This window comes from Chiloscyllium plagiosum, chromosome 20 (assembly GCF_004010195.1).
Source record: "Chiloscyllium plagiosum isolate BGI_BamShark_2017 chromosome 20, ASM401019v2, whole genome shotgun sequence".
In the NCBI taxonomy this organism is placed as follows: domain Eukaryota; kingdom Metazoa; phylum Chordata; class Chondrichthyes; order Orectolobiformes; family Hemiscylliidae; genus Chiloscyllium; species Chiloscyllium plagiosum.
Window position 1 is genome coordinate 15,857,262 of NC_057729.1, and position 19,746 is coordinate 15,877,007.

Below are 19,746 nucleotides of genomic sequence, written 5' to 3' on the forward strand. Positions count from 1 at the left end.
GGGTGGTAGGGGGGCGTGGACCTGACCAGGTAGTCACGGAGGGAACGGTCTTTGCGGAAGGCGGAGAGGGGTGGGGAGGGAAATATATCCCTGGTGGTGGGGTCTGTTTGGAGGTGGCGGAAATGTCGGCGGATGATTTGGTTTATGCGGAGGTTGGTAGGGTGGCAGGTGAGCACCAGGGGCTTTCTGTCCTTGTTGCGGTTGGAGGGGTTGGGTCTGAGGGCGGGGGTGCGGGATGTGGATGAGATGCGTTGGAGGGCATCTTTAACCACGTGGGAAGGGAAATTGCGGTCTCTAAAGAAGGAGGCCATCTGGTGTTTTCTGTGTGGAACTGGTCCTCCTGGGAGCAGATACGGCAGAGGCGGAGGAATCGGGAATATGGAATGGCATTTTTGCAAGAGGTTGGTGGGAAGAGGTGTAATCCAGGTAGCTGTGGGAGTCGGTGGGTTTGTAGAAAATGTCAGTGTCAAGTCGGTCGTCACTGATGGCGATGGAGAGGTCCAGGAAGAGGAGGGAGGTGTCAGAGATGGTCCAGGTAAATTTAAGGTCAGGGTGGAATGTGTTGGTGAAGTTGATGAATTGCTCAACCCCCTCGCGGGAGCACGAGCTGGCGCCAATGCAGTCATCAATGTAGTGGAGGAAGGGGTGGGGAGTGGTGCCAGTTAACACCAACTGCCATTTTGCTCCCAACTAGTACTGCCGTTGTGACTTTCCTACCCTTATCTCAAATAAGGTTATGGGCTAACATGGCCGAAACAATGCTAATTAACACATTGGCTTTCACTTCTAATGTCACAAACATCAGTGAGACATGACTATTTTAGACAATTTTGCAGTGTTTTAAGTGGCATGAAGAACAATGAAATCTTAAGGAATGTTCTAGCAACATATGTTCTATTCTGTGAGTCTTTTCGCTCAAGGTAGAAGGAAGACCGAGAAGTAACAGATAAGTGCCCAAGAATCCTATCCTTCCAATGGAATAAAAAGGTTCAGGACCATCCACAACTAAGAAGTATCCGTGTAATTACTTACTTTCTGATTGTCCTTTATGGTATATTAACCAAATGCTAAAATGAGAAAGAAATTGATGTAACTAGGTAAATGTGCTTAGATTCACACACAATTTTGTCTGAATCTGCATTGAGTGATTTATAAAAGAGTAGCTTAACTTTTAAGTTTTTGTATTCCATCCTGTCTTCATAAAGGCATGGATCCGATAGGTTTTTATTGATAATCTTAGCTCCACCTTAATAAAATGAAGACAGCTGAAGTCCCAGGTCTCTATGTTCTGACACCAAATGTAATTTGGGCCTGTTAATTACATTTAAAAGGTCTCTTTTCATCCTTCCAAAATGTATTACTTAACACTTTTCATTAATAACTTTGAATGACATGATTCCAATATATTTGGATCCCCCAAAAGATAGTTACTGCCCCTTCACTGTTCACAAAATTTACAAGCTGTGTGTCACTTGCCAACTTTGAAAATGTTTCCACTTCCAGATCATTAATATAAAAATCAAACAGAGCAGTGTGGTCTCAGTTCTGTGTCTTGAGGGAAATCAGTGTACAGCCCTGCAGCATGTAAAACAGCAGTTCACAAATAAACTCTGTTCTTGGTCTCTCAGCTAATTTTGTATCTGTGCTTCAATTGCCCTTGTTGTATGGGTATGCCAGCTTGCTGCAGGTGTATCAGCTACTTCTCATGATGCAGATTGCTAACATCATTGATTTTGAGTTTAGGAAACTACAGGACTTTCTTGGTTTAGTATGGTAGATCAAAACCACTAACTGGCCCAGTGAACACCATGTAAGTTATTGCACGTTAGCTACTAGCTACAGTTTGCAATGATAAAATAGACATTATTACAGAGGCTTTGAGGAAGGAAGGAATTACGTTTCGCTCCTTTGAGATCTCCACCAGTGACCCAAATTTCTGACTTTACAGATTCAAACAATCTGGAATACATTCTCTTTGGACTTAGATGACTGGTAATTTGTTGACTGGAAGACTGTTGATTTTGTTTCACTTCATAACAGTATGAGGTCTGGAGTTCCTCGCTTATCACATTTCACACTGCATTCAATCAGGGTGAATGATTAAACCAAAATGAGGTAAGGTTTGTGTAGTTATTTTGTATGACACCTTCCAAAATGAAAGATCACTACTGATCTGCAGTTCCTATTTCCTGCCCTAAATGGAATAAGGTGGTACCTATTGTAGCTTGCAACCTTTGTAACTGTTTTGAATGCTCCACACATCTTTGATATCTTGAAGGCATAAAGGTGGACTCTGCTGTTAGACAACATTGGAGTGGGGTAGATCCATAATATAGAAGTGCCATGTGGAAGTCAGTATTCTTTAAATGTGAGTTAACTGTTCTGACACCACAATTAAGCATTCATCCCATTCAATAATGAGTAGGTGAGTTCCACTGTGACATGATGAAATCCAGTAATGACTGCAGATTTGCAGCACATTCATGAGCAAACTGTTGCATGTCATTGTAAAAGAACATATCCGGCATACTATGTGTTGCCAGTATCTCATGTACAGCTTAGGCAACCACATCCACAATGATGTTATGCAACATGTAAAGCTTTATCCATTGGGAAAAAGAAGCAATGAAGAAGTGACAAAACCTTCCATGAAAACCAAGCAGATCTGTGCCCATAAGTTCCCAAAGCCTGGTGGCCAAAATGATATGTATCATTAGCTCCCATTTTTCTGAACAGTAATTGGCATCGAAATCACCAATATCCATGGGGTTCCAGGTTACCACACCCCTGGCCAAGCTCTACCTCTGCACTTGGAGATTTTCAAATGTTTCTAGTGCAGCTTTCCTACAACATCTTTTGGAAGAGAAGCTGGAATGAGCAATCACACATAAGTATTTCATCCATAATTCAAAACACTGTCAGTATTCAAAATATGCTTTTGTGGACAACCCACCTGAGTCTTTAGTCTAAACAACCCTGTCCCTCAAGATCTCCTGTTTGACTTGGCTATGCCTAATGCATCTTGTTATCCATTGTGCTGCTGTGGACTGAGTGGATGACTTGATTCGGTAAATAAACTCAAAATCACGCAAGGTAAGGTTATCAATTGTTATTCTGGAGAGCACCTTTACCATTGCTTACCGTTTACCATTTTCCTTGCAAGCTTCATATGTGAGCCTCATAAGACAAAGTCAATATCTTTGAATTCTTACAGGCATTCTTGCTAATTACTCCCCCAGTAAAAAAAAACTATTTTTTCCCCATTTCTTTTGGAAAATTTATCTAAATTCTCACTATCTGTAGACAGAGGGTGGATTTCCCTTGTCATTGCATTGCTGTGCTCCATTTGGTCCATAAAAATTCAAATAGTACCATTAGATTCGAGTACAGTAACCATGCTCATTCAGTTGTTTTTATGGCAAGGGAAATGATGCATGTTCTATCATGTCTGCAATTTACTTCACAACTTCTTTCATTAGAGTGTATAGAGACAGAGAATGTGTATGGCATTTCTAAAGTGCAATGCTGCTATCAGTACTCAGTTTCCATTATCCTTTAATGAACTTAGGGTATTCCTATTTAAAGGTGCTCCTTAGTTTCTGATGTTTAATCACTTTCACATTTCGAATAGAGTTGAAGTCAAGACATGCATTCCTTGATTGTGAAATGGATGTCTCCATTGAATTTTACAACAAAAGATTTTCACAAACTTACAAATATTTGATATAAATCTATGGTTTAGCACACACATCTATTTCCCTAATACCCATTGATTTCAGTTTTACAAAGGTTTCTTGATGTACACTCAGTCAAATGCTGTCTTGATATTGATGGCAATTATATGCTTTTCTCTTTAGTTTGATAGCACCTTTAAGTTTTTATTTAACATTAACATTTCAGACCTAACATAGAGGATTCCCATGCTTTTCATGGGTGCACTGTGACTCATTCGCATTAACTTTGCTGGGTGACTCTCACTGTCAATGATTTTAGTAAACATTTCCTACTTTAATCACACTTTTATCAAATGATCCTGCTCTTGTGGTTTAACCAAATGATTCCTGTCTTCATTGCAGCTCCTCTGCTATACTTATTGTCTTTTAAGGTTTGCATAAAGATTTGTAGCTCGGGTGCCAGTTGCCATATTTGTGGGTATGTTCACCAAACTGGTATGTTGATTTGCAACGATTAGTCCCCTGTCTCAGTGCGTTGGAGCTTCCTGTGAAGCCCCGTTGTGCTGAGTCTTCTGGATTTTGTTTGTTTCCATTCCTGCTGCTTCCGGTTGTCAGTCTGGTTATTCGTTGCAGTGGTCGGTATATTGGGTCTAGGTCAATGTGTTTGTTGATGGAGTCCTATGAGAATAGGACAAGCCAAACACAGAACAGCTAGAGAACTTCTAGAGTGAGTGGCACTAACCCACAGACTCCTTCAATAAACACATTGACCGAGACCCAATATACCGACCACTGCAACAATCGGAAGTGACAGCTGGAAGCAGCAGGAATGGAAACAAATAAGTTCCAGAAGACACAGTATGGCAGCGCTTCACAGGAAGCTCCAAAGCACTGAAGGTGTCATGTAGACAGGGGACAAAATGTCTGCAAATCAATTTCCCAGCTCAGTGAACATATCCACAACTATGGCATTTATTGTTTTTCCTATGGCCTTCCAAACTTTCTGTACCTGCAAGACCAGGATTTTAATCTGCTTCATGTTACAACTTTATCTACTGATTTCAAAGTTTTACCAAGCTTAATCTGCGACCGCAAATTAATATTTCTTTCGTGACCATTTACTTCCATTTCTGTAGCTGTGCCTCATGATGCTCACTCAATGCAGCAATGACGCCAAATCAGATGAGAAAATAATTCTTAAACTTTTCATTTTCCAATCTGAATTACTGTGCTGTTTTAAAGTTTCACCTGGCTCACAGTACATTTTAAACTTTAATTTCTTAGCCTCTCATGCCAGATCACTTGCTGCTAAATTCAAACTGAGTACCACACACACAAACTACTGGCTCATGACACAGCCTGGATCTGCTTTGAAGTTACTATTTCACCAGGGAGTTGCTAACTGTCCTATTGCAACATGTGTTTGTTATCAGGTTTGACATGTGTATCCATTCACTGGAGCATTCCATCTTTTTGAATGTTGCCACAAAGGTTTCATCTGTAGGGTTGCTAAATCTTCATCTCTTCCCTGTATGAGCAATGACTTAAAACTAAGTCTGAAGATGTCACAGCACTGCTCCTCATGTGTTGTGTGAGCAGTCAAATCCCAAACTGTACTGCTGTGCTGTATGCCCATGCCAGCTCACTACATTATATGAGCCTCTGCTCAATATTCAGGTTGCTAGCACCATGCTCTTTAACTGTAGGAAATCACTTGACCCGATTTGCCTTGTGTGGTAAAGGAAAACCATGTCTTGTTTAGCTGGAAGAGTCCCTTGTAGTTTACAAGGTTTAGTTTATTGTATGTTATTGACATGATAAACATTGATACAAAGGCTTTGAGGAAGATCAGATGTTTTGCTCACTCCTCTGAGATTATTAGCTGTTCTGCCACAAGTTTACATGCTATCATCATTGGGATGGTGCCTATATCCTTTCTCAATGTTATACTATTTCAAGTCCTCTGAAACCCATATACACAAGCATCTTTCATTCCAACTATAACGCTAACAAAAATTATAAGATATTTACAACAGAGTGGAAGAAATATTCACACAAATTGTGAGTTTGTAGTATACATGACCAGTTATTGAAGTAGATATAGGTCCCTTAATTCCCGCAAAAAAAAAGTACCCACTGCACCACCACCACCTCCGTGCCAATGCAACGAATTCGGTGGAGATATGACGATACTTATAAAGAGATCACAAAAGTGGCAATGAATCTGTATCAGGTACAAAGCAATTTGAGCTGAGTTAACATTGAAAAATAGTTTAGTTAAATGCTCAAGAAAGAGAGCAATAAAAGAGAAACAAGAACAAACCTCTGACTTCAGGGTTACATGAATGTAAACATGTATTGATTGAATCAAAGATTTTTAATTTTTATTTTGGCTCATCGTTACTTTTCAGCATTCTATATATCATGACCTAAAAGGTAGAATTCTATTTTTCTTTTCAACTTCTTCCAGTCTTTAATGTTCGGTCAACGCACAAGTCCCTCTGTTCTTCAGCATTCAGTCTACTTTCATAATCATAGCTGAAAACATTTCACTAAAATGAATCACCTCACACTTGCCGACATTGAATTTCATCTGTCAACTTTTTGGAACACTTCCCCCATTTTATTAACATTCCCTAAATTCCATTAGTCATCCAACTAATTAACCATCTCTCCAATTTTGCTAACGTGTCATATTCTAAAACTTCTAGTTTGATGTGAACAGATGTAACTCCTAGAAGTGAACACAAAGAAACACAAATCCAATACCAATTGCTCTGAAAACAGCCCCTAACATCTGTCTCTGTTTTCCCTATTCTATCTTTTTGTTTAAATTCAGTTTTCTAATTCCAAACCAGTTTCACTTTTGAAGAAATAGTTTATTACTGAGGCTTTGGAACAGGCCAAGTTATAGTGTTAAACATAACTAATTCATTTCTCAGCAATATGCTCAATGAAAAGCATAAATGATTTACTACTTTATCTGGTTATGAAATTATATTGGAAAGTTTAGTGCTCACATTTCTCAAAACAAATATTCACTACTTATTGCTTGAATAATTAAATATATGATTAAAGACAAAGTTATTGTCATGCATATTTTGTGATGTTATAAAAAAAAACCCAGAATCATTCTAATTAAATATAGTTTTAATGCCTTTGTCCATATATGGCATGTGGGCATCATTGGTGAAACCAGCACTTATAGCTCATCATTAATTGTACTAAGGATGATGATGGTGAGCTATTTATTTGAATCATTTTGATTCACGTTGTGTACATACACTCATGGAGCTGTTAGGGAGAGAGTGCCAGGATTTTGTCCCAGTGATAGCGAAGGAATGGTAATACATTTCCAAGGTAGGATGGGACGTGGTTTAGAAAGAACTTGCAGGTTGTGGTTTTCCCATGCATTTGCAACCCTTGTTTTTCACAATGGTAGAGTTCACAGGTTTGAAAAGTGTAGTTCGGGGCCATTTGTTAAGTTGCTACAGTGCACCTTGTGATTAGTACACACGACTGCATATTAGTGGTGGAGGGATGCAAGCTTCTGGTGGTTGATGGAGAGCCAATCTAGTGGGTAAGTCCATCCTGCACGGAGACAAGCGTCTTCAAATTTATAGATGCATAGAGTCCTACAGCATGGAGTCAGGTTCTTTGGCCCAAACTGGTCCATGCCAACCAAAACGTTCATCCACGTTAACCCCCTTTCCCTGCACTTGGTCCATATCCTTCTAAACCTTTCTTATTCCTGTATTTACCCCAATACCTTTTTAAATGTTGTTAATGTACCCACCTCAACCACTTCCACTGGCATCTCATTACTTATGCATATCATCCTTTGTGTAAAAACATTGCCCTCAGGTTTCCTTTTATTCTTTCCCCTCCAAACTGATGCACTCCAGTCCTCAATTCCCCAACCCTGGGAAAAAGACTGAGTGCATTCACCCTATCCATACCTCTCATGGTCTTATTCACTTATACCCCTGTCTCGTACGCTCGAAAGAATGAAGTACCAGTTTGTCCAAACTCTCTCTATAACTCAGACTGTTGAGTCCTGGCAACGTCCTTATAAGTTTCTTCTGCACTCTTTCCAGTTTAATAATATCCTTTTTTTTAATAGCAAGATGACCAAAACTGTGCACAATACTACAAGTGCAACCTCTCCAATGTCCAGTACAGTTGCAACATAACTTCCCAATTTCTACACTCAGTGCCCTGACTGATGAAGGCCAGTGTGCCAAAAGCCTTCTTCACTGCCCTGTCTCCCTGTGACTCCACTTTCAGAGAACTGTGAACCTGAACTCCAAGGTCCTTCTTAAGGCCCTAACATTCATTATGAAACTACTGCCTTGATTTGACTTTCCAAAATCGAAGACCTTACACTTATCTATATTAAACTCCATTTGCCATTTCTCAGCCGACTTCCCAGCTGATCAAGGTCCTGCTCCAATTTCTGAGAACCTTCCTCACTGTCCACAATATCACCTATTTTAATGTAATCTGCAAACTTACTAATTATGCCTTGTACATTCTTATCCAAATAATTGATATAGATAATAAACAGCAATGGGCCTAGCACTGATCCCTGATCTACTGCACTTGTCACAAGCCTCCAGTCTAACAAGCATCCTTCCACTATTACCTTCTGCTTCCTAGCATCGAGCCAATTTTGTACCCAATTTGCCAGTTCCCTCTGGATTCCATGCTGTTCCAACACGGGGTTAAACCCTCCTGCTTAATTTAATCTAGCAACACAGAAAGGATTTATCCCGTGAAGTAATCTGTGAAAATTCGAGAGGCCAGGGACATTTTAAGGTAAAAATCAACAAATTTATTTCTTAAAGTGTAACAGAGAATAATTAACTAACAACTATTTACAACTCCTTTCTCTAACCTACCTTTTATCTTTCCCTTCTACAATACTAGCCTGATAAAACCTCCAATTAAGATTTACCAAAAATTCAAATTTCAAAACGAGACAGCTATCAAATCTTCTCTTGGTATTTTCCTCTGTAGATTTTCTTCTTCTTGTTTTTGCTGTTTCACAGGTCACTGATCGATAAAGGTACCTCTAAGAGAGCTGTGTTTCAGGCAGTCTGTACATGCTGGTGGCTTGGCAGTTATCTCTCAACTGTTCACGTTTTCCTGGTCTTATACCCCCAAAGCATCAGTTTGTGTTGTTGGTTTTTAATATTGTCAATATATAAAATTCAAACTTGATTGGAGTTTGGTATTTTTGGGGTTTAATTTAAACTGATTGGCCTTGTTTTGATTTTTTATTTGTCTCCAGACAACCTGCTAAACTAGCTGTTGGACCAAAAGGTTACACTGTATCTTGTTGAGAATACTTGGTGCCATCAGGTAGTTCTGTTAGCTTTTAACTTTCTTAAAGGTACAGTACATTTCTATACCTTCATAACAATGTGATCTAACCTTGCAGAGTAACCTACCATGTGGAATCTTATCAAAGGCCTTACTGAAATTCCTATACAGAGAAAACTCGATTATCTAAAGGACATGGGGGGGGGGGTATTTTGTTCGGTAAATCGAATTCTGTATAATCAAATGTCGAGTAATATAGTTTAACCAAGCATCGGGACCTTACGATCTTGCCAGATAATCTGATATCCGATTAATCAAATGCCAGATAATCAAGGTCCCTCTGTAGACTACTCTACTCTACTTTGGGGAGACAGGCCGCCTACTCGCAAAGCACTTCAGAGAACATGTCCGCAACACCCGCAACAATCAACCCCACTGCCTGGAGGCCCAGGTCCTGCATGTCCTCAGCAGAGTAGGAGGGGGAGTTGAAATTCCCGTTGACTATTGGGGGCCTATGATACAACCCCAATAACAGCATCATCACCTTCTGATTTCTTAGCTCCACCCACAAAACCTCATTGGATGATTTTTCAGTTATTTCATTTCTGATTACTGTCGTGATACACTCCTTAATCAAAAATGCAACCACACCCCCTCCATCCTCCACCTCCGTCCCACTTAAAGCACCTGTATCCTGGCACACTAAGCTGCCAGTCCTGACCCTCCCTTAGCCATGTTTCTGCAATGGCTATAACATTCCAGTCCCATGTACCTATGCACACCCTGAGGTCATTGGCCTTACCTGTCAGCCCTCTTGCATTGAAATAGATGGAATTTAATCCAACAGGCATTCTTTCTCCTGTCATGTTCCAGCCTGACCTGTCTCTTCAACTTTTATTCCTAATTACTGGATCTTCTTCCAGCCTCATACTTCCCTCCTTGCTGTTGAGGATCCCATCCCCCACACCCCAACCCCCTAACCAATGGAGTTTAAACCATCCATTGGAGCACTAGCAAACCTGGCCACCAAGATATTGGCCCCCCTCCAATTCAGATGCAACCAGTCCCTCTTGAACAGGTCACCTCTGCCTCAGAAAAGATTCCAATGATCTAAAAAACTGAATCCCTGCCCCCTGCACCAATTCTTTAGCTATGCATTCATCTGCCATATCCTCCTGTTCTTGCCATCATAAGCACGTGGCACAGGAAGCAATCTGGAAATTACTACCGACAAGGTCCTGATTTTTAACTTTTCTCTGAGCACTCTATGATCACTCTGCGGGACCTCATCCCTATTTCTACCTATGTCATTTGTTCCAACGTGCACAATGACTTCTGGCTGCTCACCCTCACCCTTGAGAACGTTCTGCTGCTGCTCTGAGACATTCTGGGCCCTGGCATGGGAGGCTACGCACCATCCTGGATTCCCAATTGCAACCAAGAAGTCTTCTGTCTGTCCCCCTAACTATCGAGTCTCCTATCACGAAGGTCCTGGTTAAATTTACCATTTTCCGCTGTACCAGAGACAATCATAGCTCACCGACCTGGCTACCTTTGCTTTCCCCTGAACAGTCAGCCACCCCTCTGTACCTATCAAGGCAGTTGGAAAGTTTTCCATCATCCAATTGACTTATGTCTTGTGAATAGTGGACAAGATTTAAGGAGTCAGGAGGCATGTTACTCTTCATAGGCTCGGCCTTGCTTTTAATATTTCTATGTCTGGTGAATCATATCCCCCAGGATATTGATAATTGGAATTTAGTGATGGTAATGCCATTGAATGTGAATGAGCAATGGTTAGATTATGTCTTATTGGTGATGATCATTGCCTACCATTTGCATCATATGAATGTTACTTACTACCAACCTAAGCCCGATTGTTGTCCACATCTTGTTATGGATAGAAATTGACTATTTCAGCATCTGAGGCACTGCAAATGGTGCTGAACATTGTGCGTTCGTCAGCAAACATCCCTATTTCTGACGTTATGATGGAAAGAAGGTCATGTTGAAGCAGTTGAAGATGGTTGAGTCTAGCACACTTGCGTGAGAAATTCCTGTAGCTGTGCTCTTGGCCTGAAATGATTAACATCCAACAACCACAAACACCTTCCATTGTGTTCGGTATAATTCCTAAGCAGGAAGAAATTTTTCCCAGTATCCACTGATAGCTGTTTTACAAAGTTTGTTGGTGTCACACTCTTGGTGTCAAGTACAATCAGTCTGTCTTCAACTCCTGAGTTTTGCTGTTTTGTCCATATTTGATCAAAGCTACATTGATGTCAACCCAAACTGAACATCAGTGAGCAAGTTACTGCTGACTGTCAACAAAACAGCTCACCATTTTACTGATGACTGAGACTAGACTGGTGGGATTAATTGATTGGGTAGCAGTTGTTCTGTTTTGTGTGGACATGATATATCAGGGTAATTTTCCACAATGTAAGGTAGTTGCCTGTGTAGCAACTGGGCTGGATCAGCTTGATGACCCCTTCTGGAACAATTGTCTGGTTTCTTTGCTAGATTATTCATAGCTGTTACAGTATTTAGTGTCTTAAACCATTTCTTGAAGTCACATTGAGCTAATTACTTTCATTGAAGATTGAAAACTGAGATGCTCGGGACCTCAGAATGAAGATGAGATGGATCATCTCAGCACTTCTGGTTGAAGAAGTTACAAATACTTCAACCTGGCCTTTTACACTGATGTGCTGTGCCCACTCATCATTGAGGATAGGGCACTTGTGTGGCCTCCTTCTCCTCCAATTAGTTGTTTAATTATTCAACACCATTCAGGACTGGATATGACAGGATGACACAACATAGAACTAACCTGTTGGTTATGGAATTGCATAGCTCTATCTATCATGTGTTGTTTCAGTTGTTTGGCATGCAAGTAGTTGCAAGTTGTAGATTAACCAGGTAGAAATCTCACATAACTGTTGCTGCTCCTGGCATGCCCTCCTGCACTCTTCATAGAACGCATATTTTATATAGTGGAACTGGTTATCAGCAAACTTATTAGGCAGACTAAACTATATCTCCTAACTCACAAACACAGACAATAACATAACATGGAGTGGCATAGTGGCTCAGTGTGGTTGGCACTGCTGCGTCACAGTGCCAGGAACCCAGGTTCAATGAGAGCTTTGAGCGACTGCCTGTGTGGAGTTTGCACATTCCCCCTGTGTCTGTGTGGGTTTGTTCAGCGTGCTCTGATTTCCATCACAGTCCAAAGGTGTGTATGTTAGGCAAATCAGCCATGCTAAATTGTCCACAGTGTCCAGGGATGTGCTGGCTATGTGGATTAGCCATGGGAAATTCAGGGTTACAGGGACAGGGTAGAGGGTTAGGTCTGGGTGCAATGATCTTCGGAGAGTTAGTGTGGATTCAATGGGCCAAATAACCTGCTTTCATACTGTAGAAATTCTATGATTCCAACACCCAAGGTAATACAACTGATAAGACAAGGTATGGATTTTAAAAGAAGGCAAACATTAAAATTTGTTTTTGTAAGAAATCTATCCAATGTGCAGTTGTAGTGCTAAGGTTTGGCATAATTTTGAAAGAAATTACACATCTCCAAAAATCTCATGATTTCCTATTTTGCTTGTGAAATGGACAACTCTTGAAAAGCCTTTGTTTTTTCCTGCTCTGAGCAGTATGATATCCTCACTCAATAACTTAATCTTGACAAGATTAAGTATAAGTCAGTTGAGAGTAGTTGAGAGGCTTCTAAATGATTCTTCCCAGGTGTTGCTGTATATAAACACGCCATCTATGTAAACTTCACAATTTTGTTAAAATAAAACAAAGAATTGCAGATGAAGGAAATCTGAAAGAAAATCAGAAATTGTTGGAGAAACAAAGCAGGTCTAGTAGCATCTATGGAGAGAAAGTGGAATCGGTGTTTTGGATCAATCTTCAAAATGATAGTAACTGGAAAAGGGAGTATTTATGCTGAAGACAGTGGCTGGAGGTAAGGGGTAAGGATTGAGCAGATAGATAGAGATAAAGTTCAGAGAGAGGGATAACAGGAAAGGAGACCAATGGATGGATGGTTGTATACTCAGGAGAAAAAAACAGATAATGGAGACCATAAGGAGGTAGAAATGGGTGGGCTGTGTTGAAAGCAGCCCATATCACGAAGGGCCTTGGGAGGAGGGGATAAGGGACAGAGGAGAAGGTGTTAAGGACTCTTTAATTATTGAACCTGATGTTGATTTGTGAAGGCTACAAGATTCCCAAGAGGAAAATTAGACTCTGTTCTTCCAGTTTTCACTGAGCCGCAATGAGCCAACTGCAGCAGGCCAGAGACCAAGATGTTGGCCAGAGAACACAGTGGTGTGTTGAAGTGGCAGGCAACTCAGAGCTTGGGATCATTTTTACAGACAGAATGTAAGTGTCCCACTAAGCAATCACCCAGTTTGTGTTTTATTTCTCAAGTGTAGAGGAGACCGCATTGTGAACAGCGAATGCAATAGACTAGATTTAGTGAAGGGCAGGTAAATCATTGCTTCACCTAGAAGGTATATCGAGAGCTTTTTTAAATTCACTCACGGGACATGGGTATCACTGACTGGCCAACATTTATTACCCATTCCTAGTTGCCCTGGAGAAGGTAGTGGTGAGCTGCCTTCTTGAACCAATGCAGTCCACATACTGTCGGTTGACCCACAATGCTTTTAAGGAGGGAATTCCAGGATTTTGACCCAGCAATACTGATGGAATGGTGATATATGTCCAAGTCAGGACAGTGAGTGACTTGGAGGAGAACTTGTACGTGATGATGTTCCCATTATCTCGAAATGGTTATGGGTTTGGAAGGTGCTGTGTAAAGATCTTATCTGCAGTGTATCTTGTAGATAGTGCCCACTACTGAGCATCAATGGTAGAGGGAGTGGATGCTTGTGGATGTGGAGCTTTGTTCTGGAAAACAAATGACTCTGAGCTTCGATTTGCTTGGAATCACAACACACCACTATGTTTCTGGTCAATTTCTCCATCTTGGGTCTGCTACAGTGCTCTAACGAAGCATCTCATTTTCAGCTTGGGGAATCCAACAGCCTCCAGGTCTCAATATCATAGCTATAGACATTGTGTTATACAGTCATAGAATCATAGAGATGTACAGCATGGAAACAGACCCTTCGGTCCAACCCGTCCATGCCGACCAGATATCCCAACCCAATCTAGTCCCACCTGCCAGCACCCGGCCCATATCCTTCCAAACCCTTCCTATTCATGTGCCTATCCAAATGCCTCTTAAATGTTGCAATTGTACCAGCCTTCACCACTTCCTCTGGCAGCTCATTCCGTACACGTACCACACTCTGTGTGAAAAAATTGCCCTCTCTTCAACAAACACTTTCTCCTTTTAAGTACTTTACCCAGGCCCTGTAATGATGGACTGTTTTCAGCAGAGACAACCCATTTTCACCTACCTATGATCCCATTATTAGTTATTTTTTCTCTCCTGAGCATACTATCATTCACCTCTTTGTCTCCAAACAGCCAGCTCTCTCTGGGCTCTATCTCCATCTATCCATTCACTCCTTTCTCCATGCCCCCAAATCCCCCTTTCTTCAGCTTAAATGCCACCTTTTCCAAGCTGCTATCAGTTTTGAAGCAGGGTCACTGCAAGCAGAATCTTGACGCTTGTATAGATCAGTACGATTCTAGCAAATATTAGCCTCAGCAGCCTGGTGAGCTACTGAGCAGAGCATGGACTGCCAGACAGTTAAAGAAAGTCAGGAAACGGAAAGGCATTTGTGAAATGTTCTTCAGTTCTTTCTAAGTATAGAGAGATGCCAAGAACAGCAGATTAACATTCATTATGCCTTTATTGATTTCACAAAGACCGTTGACAAACTAGATAGATGAAATGTCTTAGCCAAACTTGGATGTCTCAATAGAGCTGTAAGCCTGATACAGATATTTTGGGATGAAATGACATTCAGAGTCACGGACTGTGATGAATACATTATTCATTTTGGCAGAATAAGTGGTGTGAAAAAGGAAGATATCATGGCAATATGTTTCCAAGTCAGAGTGCTGAGTGGCCTGAAGTTTTTCTTTATTCTTGGCTGCCATGTTTCCTCAGGAATTTAATAAAAGCATTAATGGAATATACACCCATTTCAGAACAGATGACAAGCTCCACAAACTGAGATAAGTGAAATAAGAGCTGAGTTGATGATATGGGAAATGCTTTATATTAATAACTGTGTCTCCACATCAGATTGTTGGCATGACTTTCAAAAGATCATCGACTGTTATACAATAGTGACAGTCGACCATGAGCTAACCATCAGCTTAAGGAAGATAGAGATACTTTACAAACCAACATCATTTTCCGACTATCTCCAACTACTATGACATTCATTATCACAATCCTGAAGGCTGTACATAACCTTACCTATCTCAGAAGTGAAATCTGCAGAAATGGCTGCAATTACAGTGAAATGGAAAATAGAATTCAGTCGGCTCAGCATTTACCTGTTTATTTAGTATACTGTGGAAGAACCAAAATTGTGAACTTATAATGAAACATATTGAATACAAAGCTGAGATTATACCTACATTCCTATTTGCCTGTGAAACATTGACAACCTATTTCCAGACATACTGCGCAGTTTGATAGGTTCCACAGGAGATACGTTTAGAACATCATGGGCATAAAATGGGAGAACAAATTGCCCAATGCTGAGATAATTCATAAAACAGAAATGTCTAGAATTGAAATATACGTCTTTGTGACGTTTAAATAGGGGTTCTCTGCTCTCTAAGTTCCAAGCACAGTAATTTGATATCAAAGCAAATGAACTGTGGATACAATCGCCATTATATGTTGAAACCTTTTATTAAATCCTTTAACAAAACATGTTGTAAACACCAGGTTCTGAAGACAAGAGCTCATTACAGAGTAGTCACTCCACCAATGAATTCTCTGCATGTCTTCAAATGACTAATTATATCATATTTCTTGGCTGCAGCAATACTGTCCTCATGAGCGATAGCTTTATATCTTGTTAACCCTGGTTCTTTAGAATATAGTTTTTCTTTAAGTCACCCATGGGATATGGGCATCACTGGCTGGGCCAGGATTTATTTCCTGTTGTTAATTGCCTTTGAGAAGGTGGTGGTGAGCTGCTGTCTTGAACTATGGTGGTCTATGTGCTGTAAATCAACCAATGCTGTTAGGGAGGAAATTAGACCATAAGACCATAAGACAGAGGAACAGAAATTAGGCCATTCAACCCATCGAATCTGCTCCACTATTCAATCATCATGGCTGATGGGTTTTTCAACCCCTTTCTCCCGCAATTGCCCCATAACCCTTGATCCCCTTTACAATCAAGAATCTATCAATCTCTGTCTTAAATATACATAATGACATGGCCTCCACAGCCCTCTGTGGAAGTGAACTCCATGGATTCATCACTCTCTGGTTGAAGAAGTTTCTCCTGATCTCTGTTCTAAAAAGGTCTTCCCTTACTCTAAGGCTGTGCCTTCGGATCCTGGTCTGTCCTATCAATGGAAACATTTTCCCAACATCCACTCTGTCCAGGCCATTCAGTATTCTAAATTTTTACCCAGCAAACTGAAAGATCAGATTACATTTCCAAGTCAGGATGGCCAGTGATTTAGAATGGAGGTTGCAGGTGGTAGTATTCCCATGTAGCTGTTGCACCTAATCTTCTAGGTGGAAGTGGTCATGGGTTTGGAAGGTGCTGTCTCAGGAGCCTTGATGAATTTGTATAGTGCATCTTGTAGATGATTACACATTGATGTTAATGAACATTGGTGGCGGAAGGAGTGGATGTTTGTGGACGTGGTCCCAGTCAAGTGGGCTGCTTTGTCTCAGGTGATGTCAAGCTTCTTGACTGTTGTTGGAACTGCACCCATCCAGGGAAGTGGAGAGAATTACCTGACTTGTGTCCTGTAGATGGCAGACAGGCTTTGGAGAGTCAGGAGGTGAGTTACTTGTTGCAAGATTCCTTGCCTCTGACCTGCTGTTACATATCACATTTATATGGCTAGTCCAGTTGAGTTTCAGATCAATGGTTCAGGATGTTGATAGTGTGGGATCCAGTGATGGTAACATCATTAAATATCAATAAGCAGTGGCTAGATATCCATTGCCTGGCATTTATACGGCATGAATGATACTTGTCACGTTTCAGTCCAAGTCTGAATATTGTCCAATTTGTATTTTTCATTTGGCCGTGAACTGGTTTAGTATCTGAAGAGTTATCAATGTTGCTGAACATTGTGCCATCATCAGCAAATTTCCCCATTTCCGATCTTATGATGGAGGCAAGGTCATTGATAAAGCAGCTGAAGACAATTGGGGCTGGGTTACTACCCTGAGGAACTCCTGCAGAGATGACCTGGAGCTGAGATGACTGACTTCCAACAACTATGACTCCAACCTATAGAATATTTCTCCTGATTCCCATTAACTGCAGTTTTCCTGGGGTTCCTTGGTGCCACATTGGGCCAAATGTAACCTCAATGTCCAGGCAGTCACTCTTACCTTATCTCTGAGGTGTCTTATATCAGCAAATCCACCAGAGGTTTCAGTCCCACCCTAGTTATGCAGGGTCACTGGCTTATGATCATATCCTGCTCTCAAAATTCCTCTCAGTCCATGCCAGGAAACTTTTTGCCGCTTGGTAGGACAGGATAAAAGCCACTTTTACAAACCAGAGAGGCTACTGTCTTAAGTCTATTAAGGATTAGCAGACAGGATTAGCCATCACCTCAATGGCATACCGTAATTTGTGTGTGATTATTCTCATTCTCCATTTAGTTAGAACTAATTCTGTTTCTTTGAAGGGAAAGGTAAAGTTACCATAGTCCCAGAGGACTGTAGCCTGCTGTCTCATTAGAGGGCAATGATTACATATGAGTTTAACATGAGGATAAATGTCAGCCCATTATTATTATATAGCTGCATCACCCCAATCAATGAGTTCATGAAAATGAAAAAGTGGCCCCCAAAAACATAAAAGTAAACTTGAAGAAAATCTCCAGAAGATCCTTTGAAAAGGAAATGTAAAAAAATCTATTGAATGATTCAGAGAATGAAGTGGAATTGGGTTTGCAGGACAGCTCTGAGACAAGGTGAGGTGCTGTTGATGGAGAGAGAAGGAGAGAGACATCAAGTGTCTGCATATGGCAGCGCCTAGCAATGGGGGCGTGGATCTCGTGCTGAGGAGTGTTGTATATTGCATCATGGAGATAACTGTGATACTGAGTGGATTTGAAACTGGAAGGATCAAACCTTAATTGGAACCCGCGTGTCATGAGTCTGTGCTGAAGGAAGTCACTGAAGAATAAAATGTAGCTAAGGAAGCAAGTGTTGGTACAGACTTCGTGAGTAATATGAAAGAAAATAAAAGTAATGATGGCAAGTAAGAAGAAAAATTAGAATGGAAATCCCATCAGAGACAGGAGCAGAACTACTTCAAGTTCTTCAAGGTGGGCATACCTGGAAGAGATATGACAGTTATTTGAACACTAAAATAAAGCAAAGAACTGTAGATTCTGGCGATCTTAAACAAACCAAAGCCAGAAATTCCTGGTTATATTCAACAGGTCTGGCAGCACCTATGGGAAGAAAGCAGAGTTAAAAGGTTGAATTTGTTGACTTTTTTTGTCAGAAGCGAGATGAAGATAACTGGACTCAAAATTTTAACTCTGCTTTCTTCCCACAGATGCTGCCAGATCTTTTGCCAGCAATTTCTGTTTTTATTTCAGACCTCCAGTATTCACAAGCAATGGTAGCAGAAAAGAGCAAGGTTTGAGGGAAGTGCAGTATTAGGCAGGAACACTGGAAAATAAATATTACTACCTTCACAGACATCTGTACCCTTTTTCAGAAATATCAATTTCCAAGTCTCCAGTGCCCATGTATGCGATTAAATGCAGGCTCTTCAATGTTATGGCAATTCACTGATAGTAGGATCTAGGTAGGTTTAGAGATTGAGCAGATACAGTTCAAAATAGAAAAATGTACAGCGCTGGGTTCTTAAAGTAAGTGCAAGGAAAAGAAATGTACACCTCAATCTAATGGATATTAGTTGGAAGAGAGGAGTGAGGACAGAAGAAGTGAATGGATATGACAGAGTGAGCGTGACAAAGCAAAGTGTTTGTGAGAGAGAGAGAATGCATGTGAGAGAATAAGTGTGAATGTGTGGGTGGTTGATTGTATGTGTGATAGAGAGAAAAGAATTGAATGAAAGAGGACAAGTAAGTGAGAGAGGGAATGAGAAAGTATCAGTGAAAAAGAGAGTGAATTTGTGAGGGACAGACTAATTGATTATGTGGCAAGAGGATTTACAAGAGCGAAAGTGAGTGTCCTTAAGAGAAAATTGTTGTGTTTGCATGTGTGTGTGAGAGAGAGAGGCAGTGAACGAGAGAATGTTGAATCTGGGAATGAGTTGGGCATACACATACAGAGAAACACTGCGCAATGCAAGGGCACATTTAGATGCATAGACACTCTGCCCTTCCTCCTGAACTTTCCCAAAAACCTATTGAGACACTGGGCCAGCAAAGGAGAAAAACCGACAGTGAAAGACAATTCATTCCAACCCTCACTTTTTTATGCTTTCTACCAAGGCCAGCTTACAATGTTGACTACCATACTCAATTATATGATTGGTGTTAATTAATCTGAAATTCTGAGTTCAGACTTGGTTCTCTGGGGACAAAGACTTATGGCCTGGTTTGTTTCTTT

At 40.7% G+C, this 19,746-nt stretch overlaps 1 long non-coding RNA gene across 1 annotated transcript in view; it reads left to right on the forward strand.

The window, feature by feature from the left end:
• Window positions 1-19,746, forward strand: part of LOC122559903 — a 47,589-nt gene that overhangs the window by 5,628 nt on the left and 22,215 nt on the right. The window lies entirely within an intron of this gene.